The following is a 22,808-nucleotide window of genomic DNA, read 5'->3' as shown; positions in this document are numbered from 1 at the left end:
TTAGCGTCAATTTTAGGAATAAAGATTTTGGCCCTCTGAAACAGACTAAGTCCACAGGTATTTTTTCAGAAATCTCTGTTGTTCTTGTGACAAAACATGTTTCTACTTATCTTTCCCTTCTTTACTTTTTCCTCTTCAGAAGCATCTACATAGCTGTATAGTAGCTGTAGCAGCTGTATAATTAACAGTTTCTCCAGATTCATAAAAAAATTTTGTGGGCTTCCCCTTGACTGTGAAACTTTAAAACCTAACTTAACAGTAATAAAATTGAACAACTGGTCATTCTTATCCATATCTAATTGTTTCTGTCCTTTGTGACACATCATCTCACTTTAGAAACATGGCACTAAGGTAGTGGAACTCTGCCGAAGAACTTTGATGTACATGTTACGGAACCAAACTCTCCCATCTGTGGTCAGTAAATCTTATGCGATCTATCTGTTTTTAGCTTCTTGCGTGAGCCCAATTGTCTTATTAATCATGAAAATCATGTTAAGACATGCAAAAGGATTAACAACATCAACATGATAGCAGCTATCTCCTCCTTGCTCTTTCCTTCACAAATTCTCACTGAATTCCAAGGTTTTGATCTGCCTTCTGAATGTAAAATTTTGTGTACTTAAAAATTCCTCTTTAGATCACTTGGATTAAAGGACAGGAGCAAAGTTGGATAACAATCAGCTAACTTCAACAAATTATTGATAATCTCTGTGGAAAATATAGTCCATGCAGTGACAAAAAAGGATCATTATTTTATCAAATTGAAATATTATTTCTTAAATCAAAGACAGAATTATTGTATAACTGAATAGTATTGTTTGCTAATATTGGATTTTACTGTAAATGGCATATCATTGCTTTTGTTTCTGACATTAAGCAATTAAATGCCACATGCTTTTCAGAAAAAAAGGTGGTAACAGGAGCCTCTTTAAACATACAAATACTTGAAGAATATTAGCTTTTGTTGTTATTGCTTTGTTTTCGTTTTATTTGTTTCGTTTTATTTATCAAGCCAGACTTGATGTTTGTTAACTGGGATGTAATTAAAACTTATTGTTTAACTCCATATGCATTTCTTCATACTGTTTACATTTGTATGCAATCACTATGAGGGAATAATATTGACATATTTTAAAAGATTTACAGTTATAAATTTGAGTTCCACATTTTACTCCAAAAGCCTAGAATAATTGTAGGTCACTGAAACAACTGACAATAAAACCAGCATGCTATTTATGCTACGAATTTCGTAGCACCTCCTCCCTGAAATATTTTAGAATGACTTTTTAATATATTGGTTTTACTTTGTTTCATTCATCCACTTATAGTGACATAGTATTTGAAGCTATTATACCTCCACCATAAGGAAGAAGTAGTTAAACTTGCATGAAGAAGAAATCAAACACATCTGCACACTCACACGTGGTTGTAGATGCCACAAAGATGACAAGAGGCTATGCATTGAATTCTTTGATAGGCTAATAGCCTCCTGTTCTCATCACCATATATGGAGTACTATGAAGGTTTATTAATATTTAAGTGATTTGGCTTCAGCTCTTAGGACTAAAGAAATACGTTACAGAATTGTGGTCGCATCTTTTTATACTGTATTGCTACGTAATCACTGACTCTACGTGCCCCATATTTTCCCATATGCTATTCTTCACTGTAGCATTCTTTGCCACTCCTTAGATTCACTGTAAAAGGCCAACAGACTTTGCTCTGTACATGGACACTGACTTTGTAAGTGGATTGGGATCTTTGGCTATTACGGTAGTGCAAATAACAATAAACTAAATATTTTCTTTATTAAGCAGAGATGTGTTTTTACAGTAATTATTCTTGATTCCTGTAATTTAGTACATAATTTGGAAAAAAGACATTTTCCCTTTGCCAGTGGAGGCTGAATTTCTCTATTTGCCTTGAAGCAAAAGGCTAAATCTTTCAGTACAGTATCTCATTATTTTATTGAAGCTAATCATTCAGTGTAATTTCTGCATTCAAGGTGCTGTCTGTGATCTTCATAGCAGATTCTTGGATCTTCCTTAGTAATGACTGAAGCCTCGATTTCCTTAGAGATGTGTTCAAGAATATGTTCAGCGATTGGTTGTGCTGGTTCTAATATGGGACTAGCTTAGTACTTGATAGTACCACTTCAGAGATAGAAAGATTTAATTTGTGGTGCTCTAAACAGAAAATAACTTGGGTCAGGACCAGAAATTTATATGGTGACTGGGAGATGAAAGACTTTTAGTCATTACGTTAATTTAATAATCTCTACTAATATCCTCATATTTATAAAAACTGCGAACAACAGGAAATACTTTAAAGCAGTTTTATTCAGTCCTTCTTTAGGACCATTTAGATTCTCCAGTATTTTCAAAGCATTCAGAAATAAGTAATTAGCTTTTATTTTCTTGTTCTAAATATTTTTTTTTCCTTTGCTTGTGAGGGACTTGTTATAGTAAATAATGTAGAAATAGTATTGCAGCAGGGAAATCTATCAGAAAGATGTCACATTTCTGTTACTTAATCTGATCTTTTTTTTTTAAGAATACTAAAATTTTGAGACCAGTCCTTTCCCAAGAAAGAGACATGGAAAGTGTTGAAAGTCTTTCCTGTAGTAGACTTTGGTTTTCTTCTTTTTGGGAAGAATAGGTAAACTCCTGTAAAACCAAATGTGCTCATGGGTGGGTTTGTTTTGTTTTGTTTTTCATTGGTTTAGAAATTAAGCTCATTCTTTCATCTGCTTTAAGACTACTTGAAGGTGTCATTTTTCTAAATTAGCATCTTTTGTATTACAGCTTTAAGATAATTTTTTTTCATGTATCACTAAAAAGTGTAAGCTCTCATTAACATGTTTTATATTTACTTTTAGAGCATACAAAATAAAATGCAATATCTGTAATGAAACCTGAAAGTAACTGTAGTATCAGTCAAAACAATATTCTACTATACAATTATATTGAAGAAACAGAAAGTCTACCTTTAACTGGATAGCTTGATTGCAATTTTTTCTACTACTTTATTCATAGGGAGAATATGGCTCTAATATTTCACAGTGTCTGCGAAAAGTCATAAAAAAATTATGTGTCTGGTTATTCAATACAGGAGAATTAATATTGTGGCCCATAAAATCAAGGGAAATGCATCTAAAAAAATCTGGAAAAGTTGCGCGATTATGCAGATTTCTGCTGCAAGGAGTAAGTAATTTTATGTATCTGTTAAGCATATATTTTGTTATGCAGATGATTAGTGTCATGCAAATACTGACCTTTTTGGTTTCCTGGTTTAATTGAACAGCTGGAAATATGTCTTAGATATAATAAGAATTACATTAGCTTTTTTTTTTTTTTTTTAAAGAGTTATATCTATTTGAGTCAAAGAACAATTTGCACCTTTATAAACTTCCAAAATAAACTGACATTTTGAAAATGTGAAACAAAAATAATTTATTTTTAAAAGGACTTTTGAATATATCAATGTAATAAAGTTGGCAGAGTTCATAAATTGTAGCCAACTTAGTTATGACCTTTTTCTCCAGACTTTTTTTGCGAGTTTTACTGATTGTGCATAATTTTCTGTACATCAGTAAAAATAATTAAAGATTATTGTTTCATTAATGCTCACTAACTCTGGTAAGCAACTTTTGCATACGAGACTAGTGTTTAAACCAGGATTATGCTAATTAATATAAAAGAAGGAAAAATTCTAATACTAAAGAAATAAGATTTGTGATCATTAGGATGAACAAAACAGTAGTTTGTTTGGTTTTCATATATATCATTGTAAGACTGATTCTTTTGACCGCTGACAAAATTATTTCAACAAGCAGGACATAAAGTAGTAAATTAATCCCCAGTCATCTACATGCATTGGAGTGAACCCACGATGTGTACAGACGTGAGAGTTTTGGCTTCTCACAACTAGAAAGTCTGGAAGTTTTATAGAGATAAAAACACTACTAAAATGATGCACACAGCCAGTAACAGAGAAATAAAATATCAACTGATCTTTGGTTATAAATAAATAAACTTTAATATGTTGAACAATGGTGGTCTTAAACTCCTTGTGGGTCTGAAGTTTCAGCAGCAGAAGGATCAGTTTAGGACAGGCACCGTTTGTTCAGGATTCTAACAGAAATCTAATCTGTTAGAAGTGAATGTGAAGTACATTATATCAGTACCTTGGCCATGACAAACCTAATAATGAAATCTGTCTCTTGCAATTCAGCAATAAAATCTGAAATATTTTACTGTAGTAATTTTAGAAATAGCTCAGTTCACCCAGCCAAAGTGTACAATCCATTGTCTACATATAACTATTTGTATGGTATTCTATACAAATCCTGTAGGGCTGACAGAAGAGGCAGGACTTGCAGGAGAGCCTAGTCCCAAGCTATCTGCTCGAAGCCAGACAGCACTGTAAGAAGATGTTAGTGAGAGTTAAACGCAATTCACATGTATTTCAGATTGGGTGACTGAACCTCCTCTAAGAATTTCTTCTATATTCTTTCTAATATGCTGAAATCACTTTTGATTTCACTGTATTTTTATTCCTACATGATTCATACAAAGTGTAACTGTCAGAATGTAAAATGAACATCATCTAACTTTACGGGCTAAATTGTCAAAGCAGTGCATGGGGGAATTAGGCTCACCAATGCTGTTAACAATAATGCTGTCAGACAGGAAACTCCATGTTTGCTGCTTTAAAGATAGTATTTTATGCTTGCTGTTAACTCAGTTGTGGAGTCTTTCCAGGCTAAATGGTGACATTTTTAAACAGTACATAAATAATTCCAGAGACAGGAAGGAAAGTTAGATGCCTTATTTAAATTAGGTTTGATAAAAGCTAAAAAAGAAAAAAACATCGTAATATAGTAATAGCTATAAGAAGGGGAAAGACATTTTATCCTTGGCTGTGTTAGTACTAGTGTTTCCTCTTATTAAGTTAGTTACAGAGTCCTTGAATAATTTATTTTAGGAGTGACTTATAAACGCCAAAACCCTTGTTGAAATAAGGGCCAACTCTGGCAGAAGTTGTGTAGAGATTTTGTCTGTTAGGTTTTGAGTATCATCAAGGATGACAGTCCTGTGGGCACGTGGACCGGTATTTCATCATCTTCACTGTGAACAACTGTTTTCTAACATCTGATCAAAATTTTTCCCACCATAACTTGTGTTTGTTGCCTCTTCCTATATCACTGTATCTCAGAAGTGTTTGCGTCTGTTTCCTGTTTATCATTGTACGAGGTACATGAACACAGCAATAAGATCCTTTCTTCCCTTAAGACTGAATAAATCAATTTATCACAGCCTCTTCTCATACACCATGTGCTTGAGGCCTGTAATTACCTTCATGATCCCTTGCAATTTGTCACTGTATTTCAATGTCTTTTTTGTACTGGGGAGCTCAAACATAGTCTATGATCATTGGTTTAGAGAAACCTCACACTGAATATTTGACAGCTTCTGTTACTAGAAATGGGAGTGGAATGGACAAAGGAAAAGAAATCTATTGTTAAATTATTAAACCATTACATATACATATGTGAAGGCAAATATGTATGTGTGTGTGTAGGCTGCATGCATGATTATGAGTAAATGCACATGTATCTAATAGCAGTTTTGGCAATTGATTGCTTTTTCTATAAATTTATATATTTTATTTAAACATTTCTTTTCAATTGATAGAATCATTTTAATCAATGTAATTGAAATAGTTTCTCAAAATCCACGGAAAGATTGAGTCACAAATGTTAGCCAAAATGTTCTATTGAATGGAACAGACAATATATGACAAATCCTGTTTCATATAAAGCTTTTATTCAGTGTATTAGCCATTTAGAGTAGAAGACAACATTTCTTAATCTTACATTACTATGTACAAGAATTACACTGCTATTACTTTTTGATTGAAGGCAATGAAAGACTTGATTTTGTCTATAGCTCTATTGCTACTTATTTCTACGCAACCACTCATAGTGTTTGTGGATATGGAAAGGGACAAAAAAGAGAGGCAGTCTGTGTATTAGACAAAAAAAGTAGGTTTTTTTCTACTTAGGCCAAATTAAAATAAACTGTCATTTCAAATCTGTCTTTTTTTTTTTTTTTTCTTGTTTGTTTGTTTGTTTTTAAAGAAAGGGTAGAAGAGGAAGGTGACTTACTTTTTAAGCTTTTATGATTACATGGGAAAAATGTTGTTGAAATTAAAAGTTTGAAATTTGCTTGAAAGTTGCTTCAATTCCTTCGGTATTTTGCATATATTCTGGAGCCTCATTGAAACTGTTAGTTTGTGAGTTCTCAACTGCGTTCCTATGTATTTTAATCTGCACTTTTCATATATTAGAAAACCATAAAGCATCAGTGACAACCACTAAAATTTTAGTGAGTGCTTTCATGAAATAGGAAAATTCTTGAGTGATCAATCTACTTGAATCATTTCTATGAAGGAAGTTTTAAGGAAGTATCCTTCAGGGTGATACTACACAAATTGGTCATGTTAAGATTTCTATTCAAAAAAGGATTTTAATTTGTGCTTAAAAATTCCTTCAAGAGAAATTTATCTCCCTTTCAGTAAGTTCTGGGGATTTTTTTTTCCTATGTAAAAAGATAATATCTACTTCATTCCCTTCTTCAGATCACTTTATTTTTGCAGATGTTTTCATCAGACCCATAAGAATGGAGATTTGCTAAAAGTGGGTATAAGAAGAATTTAGTGTAAGTCTCAAGCAGCTCTTATACTGAACTTAAAAGATTGTCTGGCATAACAGTGAGTCTGAAAGAGTTGCTCGCTACAGTCATTTGAACGTCCTGACTGAATCCTTGAGAAGAACAGAAGGTCAATTTGGAAAAAAGAGACATCAGATGTATGAAAAATATCCTTAACCTCCAGGTCAAACATATTTTTGTTGGCCAGAATGTATTTAATCACAAAAAGAATAAAAATGGATCTTATTTTGGAAGCCAAATTTGTATTTTCTGACATTTATAAGTAATGCAGTTTGTCTGTTTGTTAAACAGTATGTGAACCTGTAATAAAATTAAAATATAAGGAAATGTTAATTTGGGCTTAAGGAGATATTAATAATGGGTTAATGAATGATATTTCCTTTTTCATGATGAAAAAAGTAGGTAGCTGTGGGCTTCTTTTAATGCTTAAATTCAAATACTTTTAGACTAAATCAGGTGTGAATTATTGTATAAAGATTAAGTAATATTCCCACTTAGTCCTCCTCCTTTTATTTTTCATGTGAGAAGTTTGAATACAGGTGTTATCAGCATTAGCGCCAAAAGACAGCAGTGTACTAGCTGCTAGAAAGAAAATTAACTTCAAAATTCCAGCTGAAAGGAGGACAGGGTAAGGACAAATATTCCATGTGAGAATGGATAATTTCTTCATTAATGTTATTGGAAAACTTGATTATATCTCTATGGTCCCACTTTGAAACCTTTGTAACAATAGCTGCTTAACCTTATATTTTGTCTACCTACTGTTACCTAGTGAGATCCGCACAAAGCATGAGCTGAAATAAAAATGAAAACTGCTGAAATGAAAAACTGGGAATGCATATTTTTGTCTAAAAAGTGTTCTATGCATCAAAACTCTAAGAGATATTGTAAAGATAAATTCATAACCCAAAATCAAACATAATTAAAATGCTAAAATATATTATGCAGAAATCAGATAAATTAAATTATATATAAGGTAACTATAATTATCTCACTCATACACTAGAAACAGTCAAAATTAACAGCATAGAGATGGGCGAGAGATAATGTCCTTTTCTGAAAGACAATCATTTCTCATTAATCCCAGGAAAATTGATGGGAGAGAATCAGTAATTTCCCAATGGAAATGGGGAATGGAGTTGCATTTGAATAATATGTTGTAAATAAACCGTAGGCCATTCACTAAATCTTCTGAAGAAAAAGATTCTGAATAGCTGCTCATTAAATAAACATCATCCATTCAATTAACAAAGTGAGGCAGTTATTCTCAGGGGAAAAATAGTGCATGGTTATGTAATTAAAGACTAACTTTTGGAGCACACACAAGGTGGGAAATTAAAGGTTGTCTCAGTAACTTAGTTCTACCACTCTCACCTTTTCAGCACTTGAAGATGAATTTCTAATAATAATTTTATAGCAAAGTTTGCTAAAGTTTAAGGAACAATCGTAAATTATAATATAATCAAGAAGGGGAAAATGGAAGACCCGGGGAATTACAGACCAGTCAGTCTCACCTCTGTGCCTGGCAAAATGTTGGAGCACATTCTCCTGGAAGGCATGCTGAGGCACATGAAAAACAACAAGGTGCTTGGTGACAGCCAGCATGGCTTCACTAAGGGGAAATCCTACCTGACCAATTTGGTGGCCTTCTATGATGGGGCTACAGAACTGATGGACAGGGGTAGAGCAGTTGATGTCATCTACCTGGACTTGTGCAAAGCATTCAACAGTGTCCAACATGACATCCTTGTCTCAGAATTGGAGAGACATTAATTTGATGGATGGAGCACTTGGTGGATAAAGAACTGGCTGGATGGACGCATGCAAAGAGATGTGGTCAATGGTTCCATGTCCGGCTGGAAACCAGTAACGATGTCCCTCAGGGATCGGTGTTGGGACTGGCCTTGTTCAACACCTTCATCACTGACATGGGCAGCGGGATTGAGTGCGCCCTCAGCAAGTTTGCTGATGACACCAAGCTGCGTGGTTTGGTCGATACGCTGGAGAGAAGGAATGCCATGCAGAGGGACCTTGACATGCTTGTGAGGTGGGCTGATACCAACCTCTTGAAATTTAACCATGCCAAGTGCAAGGTCCTACACCTGGGTCAGAGCAATCCCAGGCACAGCTACAGGTTGGGCAGAGAAGAGATTCAGAACAGCCTGGTGGAGAAGGACTTGCAGGTGCTGGTCAGTGAGAAAATGAACATGAGCCGGCAGTGTACGCTCGCAGCCCAGAAAGCCAACCGTATCCTGGGCTGTATCAAAAGGAGCTGATCCTGCCCCTCTACTCTGCTCTTGTGAGACCTCACCTGGAGTATTGTGTGCAGTTCTGGTGTCCTCAACATAAAAAGGACATGGAACTGTTGGAACAAGTCCAGAGGAGGGCCATGAGGATGATCAGGGGACTGGAGCACCTCCAGTATGAAGACAGGCTGAGAAAGTTGGGGCTGTTCATCCTGGAGAAGAGAAGGCTGCTTTGAGACCACATAGCAGCCGCTTTGAGACCACATAGCAGCCTTCCAGTATCTGAAGGGCGGCTATAGGGATGCTGGGGAGGAACTCTTCATCAGGGACTGTAGTGACAGGACAAGGGGTAATGGGTTAAAACTTAAACAGGGGAAGTTTAGATTGGATATAAGGAAGAAATTCTTTCCTGTTGGGGTGGTGAGGCTCTGGAATGGGTTGCCCAGGGAGGTTGTGAGTGCTCCATCCCTGGCAGTCTTCAAGGCCAGGTTGGACAAAACCTTGGGTGAGATGGTTTAGTGTGAGGTGTCCCTGCCCATGGCAGGGGGGTTGGAACTAGGTGATCTTATGGTCCTTTCCAACCCTAACTATTCTATGATTCTATATCACAATCTTCACAATAATTTTACCTTTTAAATTGAAATTTTCAGACATATTTTTTTACTTCATGTAATTTTGTCAATGTATTTAGAGGGCATGTTACCCAACTGTTGAAACAATGTGCTCTAAAGATAACGAAAAACAAACCCAAAACATTCCACTACATGCTGAAAAAAAAATTAATTAAATATATTATAGAGTTTTTCTTCTGATTTCATGGGACACAGAATACACTGCTGCTGATTTTGAAAACAAAACAAAAAGGTTTGCTGATTACTGATACAACACGAAGAAATTAAGCAACTACTCACCTTGATAATCTATTTTCTTTCTTGGTAACTGGGAAGGAATAATCTACACTGTTTTGAAGAATACGAGAATTAGTTTGTTTTTCACATTACAAAAGATGTTAGAAATATTTTCTAGAAAATGCTGCCTTTTATGCAAATTGTATGGTGAAGCTGCCTTCTCTACAAAAGCATGCCACTTTAAAAAATATGTAGCTATGTTCTAATGACCCGTTGTATATAAGCTGTACTGTGTAGCAAAAAAACAGTTATCAGAGAGCATGTCACTGTTTTGTGGTAGACTCCAAACAAGCACTCTGGACTTTGATCTGGACACAGGTCATCCAAATGCAAACAAAAGAAAAGATTTAAACAACAGGCAGTGAGTTTGTCATTTTAATGTATCTAGCAATCTAAGTAGTCTTAGTGTGGGGAGGTTAAAATCTCTATTTCTCTGATAGAGACTGAAACAATACAGGTTGAAACGAAGGTTCATTTTCAATTTTGGACTCAGACTTTTTAGAGCTCAACTACAAACTGTAATGAGCTAATATGCATCCAAATTACAGATGTTATATCAACATTTCTGTTCCTTAACAACATTATTCCTGCAGGAGTCATGAAGGTGGGAAAATAGTCACTGATCTCTGACAGTTAGGTCCAATAGGAAAATTTCCTTCTTTATTCCGCGAAAGGCAATGACCAAATAGATCTGCTTTGTCTTTGTGACAGCCTCCAAACCCTCATTTGATTAAGGAAAGGGAACTTGGCAGTTAGAGCAAGACAATCCTGCTGTTTCCCTCTATATGTTTTTGTTTGACGAAAAATTCTTGTAAAACTGGAATTTTGCAGGTATGCTGCAAATGTATCTTGAATTTGTACCTTGTTCCTTATGTGATGGTAGTGATCCACATCCTCATCAAAGCTTCTTGATCTGAATCTTCCTGTGAAGGATAAGGGGTTGGTAGATTTTTATTTAAGTATGCCTTTGTAGGGTATGCACTTCAATGTTAAGTGATAAGATTAAGTCCGTCTATAAGCTCGGTTCATTGATATCCTGCATATCCTTTTGCTGAAACAATGAAGAAATCCACCTCCACAGAATTGAAGGGGAAAATTGTCTGGCACATTTTTTCTCACAACATTTGCTAGCCTTTCTAATGCAGAAAATTAATGGCAGGTAATTTTAATATAATCACAGCTTAAAGTTTTATTTTCAAGATATTATGTTCTTCTGTCATTTTTCTTTTTAATAACATGATGGTTTTACATATTTTTTTTAGGTATTATTATTTAAAAGACTTTTAAATCCCGTATTTCCATCAATGATGGGAATGTCTCTGTTGCCAAATGTCTCTGTCCCAGTATAATTTAAAAGTGCTAAATAGCACAGCACTTTTATTTAAACAATTTTAAATTAATAATCTTCTGTTGAATTACTGGAAAATTTTGCCAGGTTCTATTTAACTCAGAATGATGTTACAGAAAGTGGAAAAAAGGAGAAATAAATGTTTTTATGCATCTTGATTGCAGCTGCCTTTTTAAAAATAATTTTTTGCTCTCACTAAAATTTGAAAGCTTTATGTATGACTGGAAAAATTATGCTGAAAGTCATAAAAAATCTGGAAATGTTAGATTTATTATATGACTATACTTTTTTTCATTATTAAAGTTATTCTAAGATAAATCTAGTGGGAAATTTGCGCATTTAGAGTGCAGAAAAATACAACATGCAAACACTAGAGTACAATTTAACTGTAAGTGGATGAAATCAGTAACTCTGGGGATTTGCTAAGGATTTGTCTGGAAAAGATTCATAGCGTTTCTAAAATAAAGTAAAATTATTTGAGTAAGATTGAAAAATGGGCTAATACCTTATCTACAGTCTCTATTTAAAATTTTTAAACAAATTGTTCATTTAATATTTGTGCAGTGCTTGGAAACCATTATTCATATATGTATCCCTGTTTCTTCTCAATGTTGTTTAAATCTGTCTCCAGTTAGAAAGTATTCTGGTCTTACTTGACGAGATTAAATGGAAGTTTTCCAAAGCTGCAAAACACTTAAAAATATTGTTCCCTCAGTATCCTGATTTCACTCCAGAACTGAAATGCCAGATAATTTATTTTGTATTGCAAATTGTTTTGTGTTTGAAGGAGTCATCTCAGGAGCACTTAAACTAAGTCTGTTGCCAAACTACAGCATACTCAACATATTTGTAGGTGTAGACATATTTATTCAGCTCATCAATTGCTGAATAAATGGAATGAGAAAAATTACCACAGTTATAATCAAAGTAGCTGTTTCCCATATATTATTGGTTTAACTTCTTACACTTCTGCTGCAAATATTTTGCTATTACTCATGTGCCATCTAGGTTGCAACATCTCCTTATCCATCTACCGACCACACTGTAACAGACATTGCTTATCTCTTCTTTTTCCTTGAGAATCTCTATAGACCACAGAAGTGACATGATGCCTCTTGCAATAGTTGTCCTGATCTCTGGCTCTTAGAGGGTTGTACTGGGTCCTGTTAAAAGTGTAAGGAATTATGTTTCTCACTGAATGCTTGTGTTGCAAAATGATAAATTTATCTTTCTTTTTCTTCCAAGTTTCATAACTGAATGCATGATACAATATATCTCTGTCTAGCTATATGTGGGTGACTACGCGTACATACCTGAATGCCCCTATAGCAAGGTCTGCAAAAGAATGTACCAGTGTGTCTTCTCTGTGTCTTCAGTCTGCATGGTGAAGAATGGTCCTGTCAAGGGTACTGAAAACAGCCTCACTGTCTACATCCTTGTCAAAGATGTTCAGTGAGCTCTCCTCAGTACCTCAGTGCTGAGAGTTGGAAGCTCCTGGACTGTCTCCTGAAACTCTGTACTTGAAAGCACACTCAGCTACCTTTTGTGGCATTGTTTTAAGGCTCATATCAGGAGACTGGCAGGCTTTAACAAAGTTTATTTTTTAGAGCTGTACACACTTTCATTTGGTGTGCCTTTTCGCCAGTTGCTGCTGATTAGATTTTACTTGTAAAGCTCCATTTCAGGTGGACAGGGTGTTATAATCTGAACACAGGTAAATATAGTGGCAATCCACTGTTTTGCCCCCTAATTGCTGAGACAGATTTAGATGCATGATGTAAATACGCTGCATACTCTCAAGAAGACTTACTGTATTTACTAGTAACTTTCCTCCTCACCTGATGACGAAAGAGAGCTAAATCTGAACCTTCATTCCTAAATTTGCTGTCCTAAACCACCCTTAATTTTTATTTTTGCATTAGTGCTTGAATTTCTTATAATTTTGGTTTTCTTATTTTCTAGATGCTCTGCAAGCCTCACCTACTTTCAAAATACTAAGCAGTAACAATGGCTAGCAATTACCTAACCATACTAACTCCTTTAATGATTTTCCTCATATATTTTCTTAAAGTGGTCTTGCCAAGGTAGGTCTAGCTATAGGCAACAGATTTTTAAAATTTGTTTTATAATGCTTGCAGTTCTTTGCTTGTGAATACACAAAGTTTCTAGGTGAACAAAGTAAGCTGTAGAAAGGGAACAAATACAGATAAAGATTAGAAAACTTAATCGTATTAAGACAAAATTAGCAGGGGAGACAAATTCAGCCAAAATTAACAGCATAAGACCAAGGCCAATATCCCAGTATCATGGAAAAAATACTTTCACAAAGATAAAAACAAAACAAAATAAAATAAAACAAAACAAAATAAATAAAATAAAGTAAAATAAAATAAAATAAATAAAAATAAAAATAAAATTTAAAAGCTGCAAGAGAAATGTAGGTCAAAAAGGAAAATGCTCATTTTACTGTGTTTAGAATACACTTGTGGTGCGTCTTTTCTTTTTTTCCATTGTATCGTGTTTCTTCAACTAGCCATTATGTTTGTAGTCAATTAAAATAGAAAGGCTAATGAAACAGGTTGTTCAAAAGGTGACTTCTTCAACTCCACAATACAGCAAATTCATTTCAGAATGAAAAATCTGAAAAGATTATTGAGCTGTAGGAAGACACTAACACCTTTTGAGAAACAATGAGTAGAGGATGCTTACAAAGCACTTTGTGATTTCTTATGTATTCCTTTTCTTAAAAAAAATAATAAATCTTGTTAAATTTTTATTTTCCTTATGATATCAAGGTAAAAAAAAAAAAAAAAAGGCACTGTACTGAAGGCTGTAACATTTTATTTTAACAGAGTAAGATGTTTATTTCCTCAACTCACCGCTTCACAGAAATGGCAATCACTGTCATTTCCATAGCTTCTAGTCATTACTGATCTTAGAATATGAAAAAACCTCTAAACGCCAAACGGGTAAGCTCAGACTTTTAAAACTTTCTCAAAAGAGGAAGACATTGGTTTTCCTGACATTTCTCTTACTCTCAGGGATAGCTTCCTGGATAAAATATTATGTCATGCAGTTTTCATATTCATTATTGAAGAATCACAGAATCTAGATAGAGCACATAAAACCTGTTTTAGGTTTTACTCCCAAGTAGTGATTAAGATCACCTAAAATATGTGCTTAATGTTTGTTATGTACCTTTATGTTCAATTCTTACAATATGTTTTTGTGATGCTTTCTAACCATTAGAAAAGTGTTTTCTTTTGATCTGTCCTGACCCTCACATTAAAAAAAACATCCTCTCACTAACCTGTTGAAATTGTTCTAACTATCTAAGTCTGTAAGAGGTTTTCAAAGTAAATTGTTCAGTGATTTGCCAGCCCTAATTGTGTTTTTTCTTCAGAGAGAGAAAAGGAAACAAGCAAAGATGCTAATGCAGCAGTCAATATATCTGAGCTTCTTCTTCCTGTATATTTTTGATGCAAAGTGATTGCTATGATCTGTAAATGCCTGATTGTTTTTTATTCTGGTTTTGGCTTGGAAAGAAAATTAGAGAAGCTGCTTTTAGTGCTAAGTAGTGTATATTATCCAAACCTGCTTTCCAGGAGGCATTAGTATGCCTGTCCAATGCATATTTTTCTAAAACTATTGAGACTAATGAGGTAGGGTTATTCATACTGTGTATGCCTGCATTGAAGGCACTTTATTAACTACAAATATGGATAACATTATGAGTTAGTCAATTTTTAGACAAAGGTTTGCAAACATTATCCTCTAGATGAAAGGGCATAAATATTAATTTAACTGGTCAGGGTCAATACTAGGTGGATTTGGCTGCCAGGACAAAACTCTGTTTTAACATCATTTAAATAAAATCTTTCTACAGTATAAAACCAAAAGTACTGTCTCAAACAGCTGCAAGACAGCACTCCTTGAACAGTTGTATTTCTTTATAATATCAAAAGATCAACTTTTCCTATAGAAAAGCTGTGGGAGAAGTCAGTTACAATACATTTTCAAGTCAATTACAATACATTAAAGATCTTTGGTGAGCCAATTGTGAGACTTAGGAAGAGTGGCTGAGGTCACTTGGAGAAGAGAAGGCTAAGGTGTGATCTCACCACAGGCTACAGTTTCTTCAAGGGAGACAGTGGAGGAGGAGGTGTTGATCGCTGTTCTCTGGTGACAGTGATAGGACATGAGGAAGCAGAATGAAGTTGCATGAGGGGAAGTTCAAGTTTGACATTAGGAAAAGGTTCTTCACTGTGAGGGTAGTTAGTTAGCCACTGAAAACAGGCTCCGCAGGGACATTGTCATGGCAACAAGCCTATCAGACTCCAAGAAGCGCCTGGACAATACTCTTAGTCATATAATTTAAGTTTAGGTAGTCCTGCAAGGAGCAGCGAATTGGACTTGATGATTCTTATGGGTCTGTTTCAACTTGAGATATTCTATGATTCTATGATTCTGTGACTTCTTACAATCTGAACAAAAACTTCATTGTTAGGAACCTTTGCCTTTGTGAAGAAACTATAGGTTATTAAACTAAATTCCGTGAAAACACTATCTAATTGTATTGTATAATATAATTCTAAGTAATGTAATTATAAATAATACTGTACTATAATTGCTCTAATTGTAGGTCTATTTTCTATTTTCTCATCTGCACATGTACTGGAGAAATCATGCTCCTTTCACAGACCAAATAACTTGGCAATAGGTATTAATCAATAGCCTTCTCTGTTTGCCTTTTAATTATCCACTACCGGCCTTAAAACACATAAAACGGGGCTATTTGGAAGACTATTCGCATAAGAGCTAATTTCTATTCTTTTTTTTTTTCAGTTTTATATATTTCATTTTCAAGTAAACTGTATAGAAAAAGTAAACCCTCCTTCTTCAGTAAATAGAGCATTTCTTTATACTCAAAAGTAAAGAAAAAACTCTCCTTTCTTCTACCTGAAAAATTGCTACTAATATTTATAGGAATCTGACATAAAAAGTGAGAGTGGATTTGGCAACAGAGCTGTTGTGCAGGAAAAACATTACAAATTCTGACCTGCTTTTACTATGCAAAAGGACAAAACACTTGAAATCTTACTGTTGAAGATTCCTCCAGAGAGGTATCTAGAAATACACATCTATTTGTTGTTCCGGAATATCTTCTACGTATCTTTTTTCTGATATGCTTATTTAGAAAGATGCAAGTAATGTGCAAGAACAGAGAGGAGTTCATTTAGGTTACTGATACTGTATCTACTCTAATTTGTGTTTTATTAGGGAGTTAAGATATTGACAATAGGAATACTGAATAGATGTGATCAGTGTTCACCGAAAGAAAAATATCCACTGCTCATGGTTAAAGTCAAATGTCTGTTACACTTTCCACAGTGTAATATATTCAGTTTGTCTTGTAAAAGATTTCCTGTCTTAATAAAAGAAAGTCCAGTGTTCAAGGCTGTACCCAAGCAGTTTCTTCAACATAATGGCTTTCATATGTGTCACATTGCTTTGCTTATGAGAGTTCTTACAAAACACAATATCTGCTCTTTTTCTATCTTGCTTGTCTTTCAATAATGTCACAGTGTTCTAACGACTGCTAATGAATAACCGAAATTTTGTTATGTGTTGCACCATTTAAACCATCTGTCTAACCCCAATTTTCAGCAGTGGGTAACTGTGTGATCTGACATCAGCAAACATACCCATAGCCTTATTAATATTGATAGACTTTACAGCCTAATACTCTGAGACTAAAAGCAGATGGACACATGCTTAAACGTCCATCAAACAAACTCATTTTCATAAATTCTTAACTGAGCCCAGTAGGTGGTATTCTTTTTTTTGCAATCCATGAACCACATTTAAAAAAAACAAAAAGCAATTTGCAAACCAGTTGGCAGCAGGAAAACTAATAACAACAAACTAATTTCTACATGCTGTTCTAATAATAATCAGGAGACCACCAATATTTCTGAATAAAGAGAAAAATATGGTAAACAGTGAGATCTAACTTAGTAGCATTAACTGGAATTTGGTAAAAATAATCTGACTATACAAAGAATATTAAGAAGTATTATGACAAGGAAACAATAATAATTAGAGGTGAATGATATAGGAACTCTGAGTCTTAGAGGTTGCCTAGAGACCAAAATCTATTCATTTACTGAAAGTGAGAAATTACTCAGAACAGTATGTTGGCAGTGCTGTAGTGGCTGCCAATCTCATCAGCAATCTGCATATTCATGTTTGATGCATTAACAAGTGGGCTTGTTACTTGTGTACTAGTGGCCATAATCAATCATTTATCCAATTTCCCTAATTTAGTTTTCATGATATTTTTATTTAAAAATAAACAAGTTGTTTTGGTACAGAAGCAGACATATTTAGTAGCATTTCAGGGATTTTCTAATCCTTTCAGTTGTTGTTCCAAAAGACATGGATCCCTCAAAAGTCCTGTTATCCTTGTGCATATGCCTCTGATCTCTGATATACAAGGAATCTAAATACCTGTATTTCAGCACTGAATCACAGCTAGTGTAAGATTTCTTTAATATGTCATAAAAGGGGGTGAGAGGCTGAGTTTGTAAAGGAAGAACATGCAAATTTGGGAAATCCTTTCTTATGAATTTATGGCATAATATTGATATATCATCTGGTGTGACAATGTTTGCCCTGCTTTCCATTTTCAAGGTTTTGTCCTATAACTCTGGTCATGAACAGTCAAATGAATGTTAAGATTTAGCCCCCTTCTAAGATTAGAAGAGCCACACAAACCAGCACATATTAAATATTTATCTTGCATACATATATACATTTATAGTTGCATACATATGCATATATGCAAGCACATATATATGTACATAATGCAAAAACCTTTACTCCATAAACCATATGAGGATAATCATGTTGTTTCTTTTATTTTCTTATTTAGCTAACTATAGAATATTTATTCTCAATTTTGGAAAGGTCTGTTCACAGTTCAGACCTCAGCATGTTACCATTTGGGAACCTGCAGTGTGATGAGCAGTAAAGGTACATGATGTAACTGTTACATATACTTCTTATGTTGCATAGAAACTCTTCCTATAGGAATTAGTTAGGGATGCTGTCTTACTGACTTACTATAATCACTGAGGGAAAGCATAGTTCTTTACAAATGCGCTTGCACTTTTTTTTTTTTTTTTTTTTTTTTTTGCCTGTACTATGGAACTAGTTTCTGTTAATTTTTGGCATGGCAGTGTGTTCATTGATTTACTGCAAATTTTAGGGATTTCAAAGAATGACAGTTTTTTTACCTGGGGCTACATAGTGATAAGTAGTAGTACACTGTTCTACTGTTTCTGCAAAAGACCACTTAATTTAAAACCAAAAGACAGTCACAGAGAGCTGCCGTTTCAAAAGAGCTGAGTTACCAAAACAGTAAGCTCTAGATATTTGTTTGGGACGCTTTCGGGGAGTCTTAACAAATCTGAGAGAAAAGATCCTCAACAAAACCAGGGAGATAATTTGGTTCCTTTGGAGGTAAAGAAATACATAAATAAAGCTTTAAGAAACTTGAAATCTCTTACAAGAAAATTCTTGAGTCACATTACATTTTTCTTTTCTCTAAAAAATTTGTTTGACTTAATTAAGCAGCTTTCAAATCAATTCACAGTCCATCTGTATTTATTTCACTTGAGCTTGTTATATTGCCATTTTTTTCTACAGGACAAGATGTCCTATTTTGCATTGTACACTGGTATCACTTTCTGTTCTTACAATTTTCCCTGCCACCACAGTTCCCACTGGCAGAGGGAAGACAATGAGTAAAAAAGGGAGGACAAAAGCAGTGTGAACTACATCTCTTCTTGACATTCTAGCAACTTTGGAAGGCAGATAATAGTGTTAGATCAAGATAGAACTGCACCCAAATAATTTTTAAACCAAAGATTATTTTTTTTAAATGCTAAACTGAAACATTAAAAACTGATTGTATATATAAATTTTTTTTAATATAAAAGATGTATTTCTTAGATGTACATATATACTCTTGATCATATGGACTATGTTAAATGTTACAAAGCTGGATAGTTTGTAAGGAATATTGTCTCAAAGAGGAAATTAATCTCAAGCTAGTGTTTCCAGATGGATGTGATGTATTAGAAAATTGTCTTTAATTCAGTCTGAGTTTTAAATAAAATGCTGCTGAAGGCACATATTCTTATCAAAGATATGAGTCTATTTCTGCAATAATCAAAATGGATAAAAATGTTTGATTTTTTTTCTTACATGCCTCTGACTTGCTGAGCTTTGGAATGCCTGATGCACATAAAGAAGATACCATAATGAGCCAGAATACGACTTAGCTCTGCTGAAGATTCAATCTCAGCTTTCTTGAGGATGATTGTGTAACTGGAATTGGAGTCAGGATCTCTAATAGAAACAGAAAAACAGCTTGGCTGCCTGTAGATAGGTAAAAATGGATGAATGTAAAACTGAGAGGTCATTAAATGTCTTTTTTTGGTTTAAGAGATAAATTTGATGTATTTATTTAACCAAATATTTCATTGTAAAACATATGGAGTCTATGTTTCATTTTTAAGGATCTTCATCTGTTTTATTTCCTTGTCTTCTGTCACAAAAACATTTTTATAGCACTTCCTCTACACAGGAGTTTAATACTGAATAGAGGATTAAGAATTGTACCTTTTATTTTCAGTGCCACATATTGCAAAAATTGCTTAAGGCTAATAATATCCTTTTGAGCACCACAGAGAAAAAAACAGCATATGGATTTAAACTGCCGAGCTATATGTACTTAATTGAGGTGCTGCAGTCAGGAGTCAATCTGCCTTTGGCTTCCTGTATAATCAACATAGATATAATCAAAAATAGATATGGTACTTCTACTTCTCCTAGGAACTGTACCGTCTTTGAGAAATCTAATCTCTATTGACTACTTGGAGTGCCTCAGTGAGGCATCTTGAGCTACTTATGAATCATACCTCTTAAATGCTATGTTTTCAGCTTACATGCAGAAAAACATTGCACAAATATTATCAGTCTATACTACATCTTTGAAAAGTAAACTATACAGTGAGAGAAATATACTCATTTTGCAATCTGTCCTATTTGTGATGCAAAATAGCTTGTTGAAGTCATCTCACAAAATTATTGAAACATTTAAAATAGAATGACAAACATAAAATGATAAATAGTGAAAATAATAATGAAGAATAATCTGTTCTTTCATGAATAATGGCAGTTTTATGAAGCAGAGCCATTGCGAAATATTTGTCTGAATACACAAGCCCACAGATGAATGTTTAAGTGCTGAATTATTTCTTGAAGTATAAAGATGTCTAGAGGTCCTCACAGTTACACTAAAAAAGTGGACTTTGGTAGAACTATAGCATCTGTCTGTTGAAGAAATTTTTATAACAACTCTTTTCCTTATATCCAAGCAAAGTTAAATATTTTCCATTTGTTTTCTCTCATTTCCTTTTAATGTTAACTTTATCCTGCTGAATTTATATTAAACACTGATGAGCAATTCTAGACTTATTTCTGAATCATTTCTTCAATTGTTATTTCTATATTAGATGATCTTGCAGCTAGCATAATACCTATGGATATTTTCTTTGTGTCAGTCACTCATTAATTCAAATAGCTGTTTTCTGTTCATGTGGTTCTTCTACATTATCTTAGCTGCAGAAACAGAACAGCTTTAATATAGAGATAATATCAAGTTGAAGTGCTTTATAATAAAAAAGTGAGAATATACAAAATGAACAGAAAATCATACACACATGAATTATACATTCATATGCACATGTAAATGACAGAAAGCATAAAACCTATAACCTTTTGAAGGTCTTAGCCTGGTAGTGTGGGTTTTTTTTCTGTTATAGAAGACAGTAAGTAAGTTTCTCCCGGTTTAAAAAATATAAAGTGAAAAATACTTTTAATTCTTAAACTACATCATGAAAGAACATGTAAATTATCTTGAGCATTTTCATCAATATTAATTAAATATACAATAGTTTGAATGTGAGAAGCCTATAAAGAAATGGCCAAGAAATTAGTAAAATAGTACTAATGGTGACGGTCAATGGCAGCCTTGGCTGCAGTGACCATGAGATGGTGGAGTTTAGGATCCTGTGTGGGAGGAATAGAATACCTAGCAAAGCCACAGTTCTGGATTTCCGAAGGGCCAACTTTGGCCTCTTCAGTCAACTGCTAAGGGAAGTCTCATGGGAAAGTGTACTAGGCGGTAAAGGGGCTCAAGATAGTTGGTTAGCATTCAAGGACCGCTTCTTCCAAGCTCAGGATCGGAGCGTCCCAATGAGTAGGAAGTCAAGTAAGGGATCTAGGAGACCGGCGTGGTTAAACAAGGAGCTGCTGGGCAAACTCAAGTGGAAAAGGAGAATCTATGGATTATGGAAGGAGGGGCTGGCCGCTTGGGAGGAATATAGGACAGTTGTTAGAGGATGTAGGGAGGCAATTAGGACAGCTAAGGCCTCCTTGGAACTCAATCTTGCTAGTCGGGTTAAAGACAATAGAAAGGGCTTCTTCAAATACATAGCAAATAAAACTAAAACAAGAGGCAATATAGGCCCACTGCTGAACGAAGTGGGTACCCTGGAGACAGAGGATATAAAGAAGGCAGAGGTGCTGAATGCCTTCTTTGCCTCTGTCTTTACTCCTGCAGACTCTCCCCGAGGGCCCCGGATTTCTATAGCCCCAGAAGGAGTCAGGACAAAGGAGGAGTTTGCTTTGGTAGATGAGGATTGGGTTAGGGATCAGCTATGCAAACTGGACATCTGTAAATCGATGGGTCCGGATGGAATGCACCCACGGGTGCTGAGGGAGCTGGCGGAGGTCATTGCTAGGCCACTTTCCATCATCTTTGGTAAGTCGTGGGAAACGGGCGAGGTGCCTGAGGATTGGCGGGTGGCAAAGGTCACACCAATCTATAAGAAGGGCAAGAAGGAGGACCCAGGTAATTATAGACCGGTCAGCCTTACCTCCATCCCTGGAAAGATGATGGAACAACTTATTCTTGACTCCATCACTAGGCATATCAAGGATGAGGGGGTCATTAAGAACAGCCAACATGGTTTTATGAGGGGGAAGTCATGTATGACCAACCTTATAGCCTTCTATGAGGAAGTGACTAGGTGGAGGGATGATGGTAGAGCGGTAGATGTAGTTTTTCTTGATTTCAGTAAGGCATTTGATACTGTCTCCCACAGCATCCTCATAGATAAGCTAAGGAAGTGTGGGCTTGACGATCAAGTAGTGAGGTGGATAGAGAACTGGTTGAAAGGAAGAAGGCAGAGAGTTGTGGTCAATGGCGCAGAATCTAGCTGGAGGTCTGTGACTAGTGGAGTTCCTCAGGGGTCGGTGCTGGGACCGGTGCTGTTTAATATTTTCATCAATGACCTGGATGAGGGAACTGAGTGCACCCTCAGCAAGTTTGCTGATGACACAAAACTGGGAGGAGTGGCTGACACACCAGAGGACTGTGCTGCCATTCAGCGAGACCTGGACAGGCTGGAGAGTTGGGCGGGGAGAAACTTGATGAAAT

This window comes from Lathamus discolor, chromosome Z, assembly GCF_037157495.1.
Source record: "Lathamus discolor isolate bLatDis1 chromosome Z, bLatDis1.hap1, whole genome shotgun sequence".
Classification (NCBI taxonomy): domain Eukaryota; kingdom Metazoa; phylum Chordata; class Aves; order Psittaciformes; family Psittacidae; genus Lathamus; species Lathamus discolor.
Note: the sequence above shows the minus strand (reverse complement) of the source record.